The sequence below is a fragment of the Canis lupus genome, chromosome 32 (genome assembly GCF_048164855.1).
Source record: "Canis lupus baileyi chromosome 32, mCanLup2.hap1, whole genome shotgun sequence".
Taxonomy (NCBI): domain Eukaryota; kingdom Metazoa; phylum Chordata; class Mammalia; order Carnivora; family Canidae; genus Canis; species Canis lupus.
In genome coordinates this window covers 40,372,510-40,381,677 of record NC_132869.1, presented here as the reverse complement: position 1 = coordinate 40,381,677, position 9,168 = coordinate 40,372,510, and the positions used below count along the sequence as shown (strand labels likewise).

Below are 9,168 nucleotides of genomic sequence, written 5' to 3'. Positions count from 1 at the left end.
TTAGGACATTCGACCCTGGAGGAAACAAAGCTAATTCAGGAGACAGAGAACATTAAAAAAAAAAAAAAATATTTAAGTGAATTAGTGTCCTAGTAGTTAATCAAAAGCAAACGGCATCTATAAGAATATGCTCCTATGAAAAGGAGCATCAGAAAACAAAAGAAACTATTGACATTAGTAAAACTATAATTGCCAAATAAGATTTAAAATTAAATATTGGAGGTCAATAATGTAATTGGGCACAACTGAAGACCAATTCAAGGTGTGAATGATAAAGTCAAGGGCATCTCTCAGGAAGAAGACCAGATATAAGACAGAAAAAATGGAGATGCAAAATATTAGAGAAAAATATAAGAGATGTGGAAGGTAGGTCTAGAACAATGTTGCCTCATAAAACTTTTTGTGATGACAAAAATGTCCATTCTGTGCTGTACCATACAGTAGCCACTAGCCACATGTGACTATTGACAAGCTGAGATGCCCCGAAGAATCACATTTTTTATTTTATTTAATTTTAAGCAGCTAAAGTTTAAATTTCAGTAGTCACATGTGGCTAGTAGCTACCATATGGGATAGCACAAATAGAGAAGATCCCCTGTATGCCTCTTAGGAATTCAGGAGAGACAGAATAATAAGTTAGACCAGTAAAAAATAGAAAAACTCTTACAACTGAACAAAAAACCAAAATCCCACTTTAAAATTGGGCAAAAGACTTGAATAGAACTTTCTGCAAAGAAGATAAACAAATGGCCAAACTGAAGCACAGGAAAAGATGTTCAAAATCACTACCTATTAGAAAAATGCAAATCAAAATACAATGAGACTACTTCACACCCATTAGGATGACTACAATTAAAAACAAAGAAACCAGAAAATAACTAGTGTTGGTGAGGGTGTGGAGAAATCGGAAACGTTGTACATTGCTGATAGGAATGCAAAATGGTACATCTGCTGTAGAAAATGGCCCAAAAAAAGTTGAACATAAGATACCATGAGGTTCAGGAATTCTACTTCTAGGTACACACCCAAAAGAATTGAAAGCAAGGACTGACATAGATACTTGTACACTAATCTTCATGTAGCATTATTGACAAAAGCCGAAAGATAGAAATAACCCAAATGCCCATCAACAGAGGAACGGATAAACAAAATGTGGTGTATACATACAATGGAGTATTATTCAGCCTTTAAAAAGAATGAAATTCTGATACAACATGTATGAACCTTGAAAACATTATGCTCAAAGAAATAAGCCAGACAAGGACAAATATTGTATGCTCCATTCATATGTGGTACCCAGAATAGGCAAATTCATAGAGGCAGGAAGTAGTTTAGAGGTTATGGGGGGCTTGGGGGAAAGAATGAAAAGATATTGTTTAATGGGCACTGTGAAAATTAATGACAGGAAACTTCACTAAAAGGGAATTGGGAGGCTGGCAGGGGGAGCTCTCACACTCTAGCATTCATCATCAATTGTAAATCCAAGAGGAAGAGATGCACCTTGCGTCTCCACACTACTTTACTATCCTGGCAGGAGGAGAAAAGGGTCTTCCCCTCAGCAACAGCCCAGCCAATGAGAAGCCACTATGGTTCCAAATCCTTGTTTACTTCAGTGGACTCTTTGTTTATGACACCTTTCCCAACTTTCTGCTTTCCTCTATAAAGGAGTGTTCTTCTCCTCTGTTCTCTGGGCTTGCCTATGATTTTTGCTGTAGCTTTCTTGTTCCAGATTGCAATTCTCTGCTATTCCTGAAAAAAAAGAAAAAAAAAACATTTTTTGCTGGTAAAACGGGCTGGCAGTTTTATTTTTAAGGTTAACAGTACACAGTTTATGTTCAGGATGATGAAAAATTCCAGAAATAGATGGTGGTGATGGTTGCACAACATTGTGAATGTTCCTAAATGCCACTGAATTGCAAACTTAAAAATGGTTAAAATGGCAATTTTTACATTATGTATATTTTACAATAAAAATGTTTTAATAGAAAAGCCACAAAGAAGAATAAGAAAAAGGGTTAAAATGAAAGATAAAGAAGGTTGGAGGGCACAGAAGGAGGAGGAGCTCAGAGCTCTTGTGCCCTGCAGAGCTAGGTGGCCCCCAGGTAGCATTAGTTCTTTGACTACTGCAACAGCTCTTTCCAGGACAACCTCCCCAACCACAGGAAGCTCCTGCAGCACCTGAAGGCCAGGAAGGTCTGGTATGACATGTTCCAAGATGCAGCTGCCATCTTGCTAATGAACAGAATGAGTGGCCCTACAGGTAATTTCTACTGACAGGCCAGTGTGACTCTGCCTCCAACTGCAAACTTTCCCACATGTCAGCGACAGACCTGCAGGAGCTGAGTATCCAGGTGGAGGAGGAGAGGCGGGCCAGGGAGTGGCCACTAGATGTCACAGAGCTCCCTAAGGGCCATCTGGAAGACTGGTTGGAAAAGAGAGCCAAGGCGCCAAGCTGCAGGGCTGAATCCATGAGAACCACTATCTTCCAGTATCCCATAGACTGACCACCGGGGCAAAGGTTGCCTCAATTCCTGAAGGTACCCCCTCACAGGGGCTGGCCCCTTCAGCCCAGCATCATCTGGTGGGGCTGAGCCCTTCTTCCCCACCTGACCCCCATCTGGTCAGCTTTTGGGTCAGTCACAATAAAGATAAGGGTTCATACTGGGGATGCCAAGGCCCCCTCCTGCTGTACTCTATGGAGCCTCTGAAACCATTGGATTGGCCTGGCCTGACTAAGCCCCAGAGTCTCTCTACCAGGTGCAGCCCTGGTCCTAACTCTGCTCCACGCAGCTCCATGCCCAATCCCCCATGGGACATCTTGAAAAGATGGATGAGAAAACTATGTTCTGGATGTTTGTAAAGAAAGCCTATAAAGGTGCCCAGCTGGCTCAGTCCGTTAAGCATAGGACTCTTGGTTTCATCTCAGGTCATGATCTTGGGTCGTGAGACCAAGACCTGAGCCAGGCTCCACACTGAGCATGGAGCCTGCTTAGGATTCTCTCTCTCCCTCTCCCTCTGTCCCCCATTGGCTCTAGCTCCCTATCTCTCTCCCTCCCTCCCTCCCTCCCTCCCTCCCTCTCTCTCTCTCTCTTAAAAAAAAAAGTGATTGTGAGAGTAGTAAGAAATTAGTAGATATAATTTTTCATGAATAAATTTAAAACAATAGGTGATCCAAGGATATACATATGGTACCAAAAGGCCCAAGAAGAGGCAGAGAAACTAGACAAATAGATAATACTGAAAAAGAAGAAGTCAAAGAGCTACCTTTCCTTTACTTGCCTTCTTCCTCTAAATCTCAGGCTCATAGGTTTTTTTGTTTTTTTTTTTGTTTTTGCTTTTTGCTTTTGTTTTTTGAATTTATTTATTCATGAGACACACACACACACAGAGAGAGAGAGAGAGAGAGAGGCAAAGACACAGGCAGAGGGGGAAGCAGGCTCCATGCAGGGAGCCCGACATGGGGCGCGATCCCAGGTCTCCAGGACCACGCCCTGGGCCAAAGGCAGGCACTAAACCGCTGAGCCACCCAGGCTGCCCAGGCCCATAGGTTTTTATATGAAGGTATATTAGAATTACCTGAGTACATTTTAAAATACATATATAGATTTCCTGGCTTTCCAGACTCCATGAACTAGTCTCCAAAGTTTGCTCTGGGAATCTTTTTTCCATTAAGATTTTTTTCAAAAGTCATGTATAGTGGTTGTAAAAAAAAAAAAAAAAATCCAACAATAAAGACATGTATAAAATAAAAATTAAGTCTCCCCATTTCTCTCCCACTGCTTCTGGAGTTAACCTATGTTAACAATTTATGTATATTATTTCATATTTCTCTTGTATTGGTACAAAGATAAGTAGATCTATTCTTTTTTTTTTTTTTTTTTAGTAGATCTATTCTTAAAAAAACAGTCCCAGGTCACAGTGATGCAACAGCCCTTGGACCAATGTTTGGATGAATTTAAACTATCCCCAAATGTGGAAACACCTGGAATGTGAGCCAATCATTTTTTAAATGTACTGCAAGCCTGAACCCCAAACCAAAGAAAGGTCACACAGAGAAAAGAAGAATGATTAGAACAGTCTCATTTATGAAGACAGATGGAAAATTGAAAATAAAATGCTAGCAAAGATGGTAGATTAAACACACATATTTGTCTTCTCTCCCTCCTAAAACTCCATTAAAACTATAATAAAAGTAAAATAACCTAATGCAGCAAAGAGAATGAGAGTGGACCATCACCAAGTAAGGGCCTTTCTAAGATTTCTGGAAAAGAGTTAAGTAGAGAGAAGCTATTGATAGATGAGACAGAGAGTGAGTCCACTGTCCAGAGTAAGTAAGAAAGGCCTGTAGCTGAGGAGAGAGCTGGTGTGCCCAGCAGAGCCCACGAGTTGTCAGGGGAGGAGAGAAGAGATACAAGGAGAGCTAAAAGGAAGTTAAGTGGAAATCTTTCTATAAACAGCTTCCCAAGAGGCCATCCTAGGCCCACACCCTCTGCTATCGGTGTTCAGGTGGAACTTACCAGATAGGGTCAGCCATGGAGAAGAAAAGTTTCTAGGTGGGTAACAATCTCACCCACCTAGAAACCTTCTCAATTGAGAACCCACCTTCTCAATTCTGAAGATCTCAGAATAAGATCTTCTCCTTTTGAGGTATCTCTTCTGTTCCCTCCCTCCAATTCTAAAAGTCAGCTCCAAGCCCTATCTTGGAACCTCTGATCAGCCGTTCCCTTTAGTAAAATACTGAATGGGAAAACAGATCTAGACTCATATAGCATACAGGAAACTCATACCAGCTAAACAGAAATACCAACACGGTTTTTCTCTCTTAAATATAGAAAAGCAAATATAGATCATCACACATACAAATAGAAGAAAAAGATCAGGATTAAAAAAAAAAAATCTGTCCTAAGAGGAATAAGGAATTCAGGGAACAGAAAATCTTTAAACCCTATCTATTCAGAGAGATTTTTAAAAGGTAATAGATCCATAAAAGAATTACAGATTGCTATTATAAAGGAACAATCACAGAATAAGAAATTGCTCTTAGAATTTTAAATATAGTTGCTGAAGGCAAAAATGTAATAGAAGAATTGGTAGGTAAGAAAAATATCTTAGAACACAGAGCAAAAAAGCCAGAGGCATGGGAAATAGGAGAGGAAAAGGCAAGAAAGAGAGAATCAATCCAGAAAGTCAGACTTTCAGAAAGGAAGGAAAAAAATCATGAAGGGTCAGAATTTATCCCAAGTAATGAAAAGATAGTAGTTTTCTAATGAAGAGATCCTAGCAAATATTAAACATAATAAATGGAATAGATCCACACCTCAACATACCTTTATAAATTTTAGAACACCAAAATTAAGTGCAGTTTCTAAAACTTTCAAAAAATAACTGTTATGGAAGTATAATTAGCATATATGCTATATATGTTTCAAGCGCACAATGTGATTCAATAATTCTACACATTGCTCAGTGCTCACCATGATAAGCGTAGTCACCATCTGTCACCAAACAATGTTATTACCATCTTATTGACTATATTCCCTATGCTGTGCTTTTCAGCTCTGTGACTTATTTATTTTGTAACTGGAAGTTTATACCTCTTAAGCCCCCTATTCTGCCGTACCCATCCCCTTAGCTCACCTCTTCTCTGGCGACCAAAAATTTGTTCTTTGAATTTAGGAGTCTGTTTTCTTGTTTGTCTCTTCTTTGTTCGTTTGTTCTGTTTCTTTCTTTTTTTTTTTTTTTTTGTTCTGTTTCTTAATTCCACATGTGAATGACACCATATGGCATTTGTCTTTCTCTGTCTGATTTCTTTCTTTTTAGATGTTTTTTTTTAATTTAAATTCAATGAACATATAGTGTATTGTTAGTTTCAGAGCTAGAATTCAGTGATTCGCCAGTTGCACATAACACTCAGTGCTCATTATATCACGTGCCCTCCTTAATGCCCATCACCCAGTTACCCCCTCCCCATACTAACCTCCCCTCCCAACAACCTTCAGTTTGTTTCCTAGAGTTAAGAGTCTGTTATAGTTCGTCTCCTACTCCGTTTTCAACTTATTTTATTTTTCCTTCCCTTCCCCTATGTTCATCTGTTTTGTTTCTTAAATTCCACATGAGTGAAATCATAAGGTATTTGTCTTTGACTGACTTTTTTCGCCTAGCATAACACCCTCTAGTTCCATCCACATCATTGCAAATGGCAAGATTTCATCCTTTTTGATGGCTGAGTACTACTCCAAAATAGATAGATAGATAGATAGATAGAGATATAGACAGATAATACTACTCCAAGATTATCTCTCTATCTCTCTATCTCTCTATCTATCTCACATCTTCTTTATCTATTCATCTATTGATGAACATCCGGGCTCTTTCCATGGTTTGGCTATTGTGGACATTGTTGCTATAAACATTGGGGTACATGTGTCCCTTCAAATTACTATGTTTGTATCCTCTGGGCAAATACCTAGTAGTATAATTGCTGGGTTGTAGGGTAGCTCTATTTTTAACTTTTGAGAAATCTCTACACTGTTTTCCAGAGTGGCTGCACCAGTTTGCATTCCCATCAACGGTGTAAAATGGTTCCACGTTCTTCATTTTCTTCACATCCTCACCAATATCTGTTGTTTCCTAGCTTGTTAGTTTTAGCCATTCTGACCCATGTGAGGCCGTATCTCATTGTGGTTTTGATTTGTATTTCCCTGATGCCGAAAGACGTTGAGCATTCTTTCATGGTCTGTTGGCCATTTGTATGTTTCCTTTGGAGAAATGTCTGTTCATGTCTTCTGCTCATTTTCTGATTGGATTTTTTTATTTGAGGGGGGGTTGAGTTTGATAAGTTCTTTATAGATTTTGGATACCAGCCTTTTATCTGATAAGACATTTGCAAATATCTTCTCCGATTCCGTAGGTTGCCTTTCAGCTTTGTCGACTGTTTCCTTTGCTGTGCTAAAGCTTTTTATCTTGACGAAGTTCCAGTAGTTCATTTTTGCTTTTGTTTCTCTTGCCTTTGAAGATGCATCCAGCAAGAAGTTGCTGTAGCTGAGGTCAAAGAGGTGCTGTCTGTGTTCTCCACTAGAATTTTGTACCCCGCTGCTTATAATACTTTTTGGTAGCCTCTTTAAATAGGCTCCCTCCCCTCTACTGTATCCTCTGATATATCACCCCTGATTCACATCTCTGCATCTCCTACCTTCCAAAAAGTGGTTGTTTTTCATTTATAGAATTGAACATTTCTTTTCTCAGATCCCTGATTGATTTCACAGGTGTTCAGAATATTTGATAACTCTCTAGCCGAATTCCAATGGACTTAGGGTCCCCTACTCCTCCTCCGTCTTAACTCACCTTGTCTCTCTCTCTCTCTCTTTTTAAAAAGATTTTATTTATACGTAATCTCTGTGCCCACATGGGGCTCGAACTCATAATTCCGAGATCAAGAGTTGCACATTCCTCCACATACTGAGCCAGCCAGGCCACCCCGTCTGACTTATTTCACTTAGCATTATACCCTCTACGTCCATCCATGTTGCAAATGGCAAGGTTTCATTCTTTTCTATAGCTGAGTAATATTCCATTGTACATAGTACCACATCTGATTTATCCATTCATCTATTGATAAACCCTTGGGTTGCTTCCTTATTTTGGCTATTGTAAATAATGCTTCAATGAGCATAGGTGTGCGTATATCTTTTCTTTTTTTAAATTTATTTTTTATTTTTTATTTTTCGTATATCTTTTCAAATTACTATTTTAGCTTTTTTGGGGTAAATACTCAATAGTGGAATTACTGAATCATATGATATTTCTAGTTTTCATTTGAAGAAACTCCATACTGTTTTCCACAGTGGCTACACAATCTCCATTGCCACCAAGAGTGCACAAGTGTTCCTTTTTCTCCACATCCTCACCAACACTTTCTTTCTTTCTTTCTTTTTCTTTCTTTCTTTCTTTCTTTCTTTCTTTCTTTCTTTCTTTCTCTCTCTCTCTTTCTTCTTTCTTTCTTTCTTTCTTTCTTTCTTTCTTTCTTTTTCTTTCTTTCTTTTTCTTTTTCTTTTAATCTAGCCATTTTAACAGCTGTGAGGTGATATCTCATTGTGGTTTTGACTTGCATTTCCATAATGATGAGTGATGTTGAGAATCTTTTCGTTTGTCTTTTGGTCATCTGTATGTTTTCTTTGAAAAAATGTCTATTTAGGTCCTCTGCCCATTTTAAAATCAGTTTATTTGGGGTTTTGATGTTAAGTTGTGTAAGTTCTTTATATATTTGGATTCTAATCTCTTATCAGATATCATTGGCAAATATCTTCTCCCATTCAGTAGGTTGCCTTTTTATTTTGTTGATAGTTTCCCTTGCTGTGCAAAAGCTTTTTATTTTGATACAGTCCCAATAGTTTGGTTTTGCTTGTTTCCCTTGCTGGAGGAGACATATCTTGCAAAATGTTTCTATGGCTGATGTCAAAGAAATTACTGCCTATATTTTCTTCTAGGAGTCTTATGATTTCAGGTCTCACATTTAGGTCCTCAATCCATTTTTAGTTTATTTTTGTGTATGGTGTGGTCCTGTTTCATTCTTTTGCATGTAGCTGTCCAGTTTTCCCAACACCATTTATTGAAGAGATTGCCTTTTCCCCATGCATATTCTTGCCTCCTCTGTCATAGATGAATTGACCATAATAGAATGGGTTTATTTCTGGATTCTCTATTCTGTTCCATTGATATGCATGTTTTTATTTTTTTTTTCATGTTTTTATTTTTGTGCCAGGACCAAACCATTTTGATTACCATGGCTTTGTAGTAGATTTTGAAATCAGGGGTTATGATACCTCCAGTTTTGTTCTTAATTCTCAAGATTGCTTTTGCTATTCAGGGTCTTTGTGGTTCCATACAAATATTGGTATTATTTGTTTTATTTCTGTGATAAGTGTGTTGGTGTTTTAATAGTGATCACATTAAATCTGTAGTTTGCTTTGTGTAATATAGACATTTTTGGCAGTATTAATTTTTCCAATCCATGAGCATGGAATGTCTTTCCATTTGTGTCATCTTCAATTTCTTTCATCAGTGTTTTACAGTTTTTAGAGTACAGATCTTTCACTTCCTTGGTTAAATTTATTCCTAGGTATTTTATTCTCCTTGGTGTAGTTACAAATGGGATTTTTTTCTTAAATT

The 9,168-nt window shown here is 38.1% G+C and overlaps 1 pseudogene; it reads left to right on the top strand.

Annotated features, from left to right (window-relative positions):
- Nucleotides 1–357: 357 nt before the first annotated feature.
- On the top strand, nucleotides 358–2,591 carry LOC140622777 (zinc finger matrin-type protein 5 pseudogene; annotated as a pseudogene).
- Nucleotides 2,592–9,168: the final 6,577 nt, after the last annotated feature.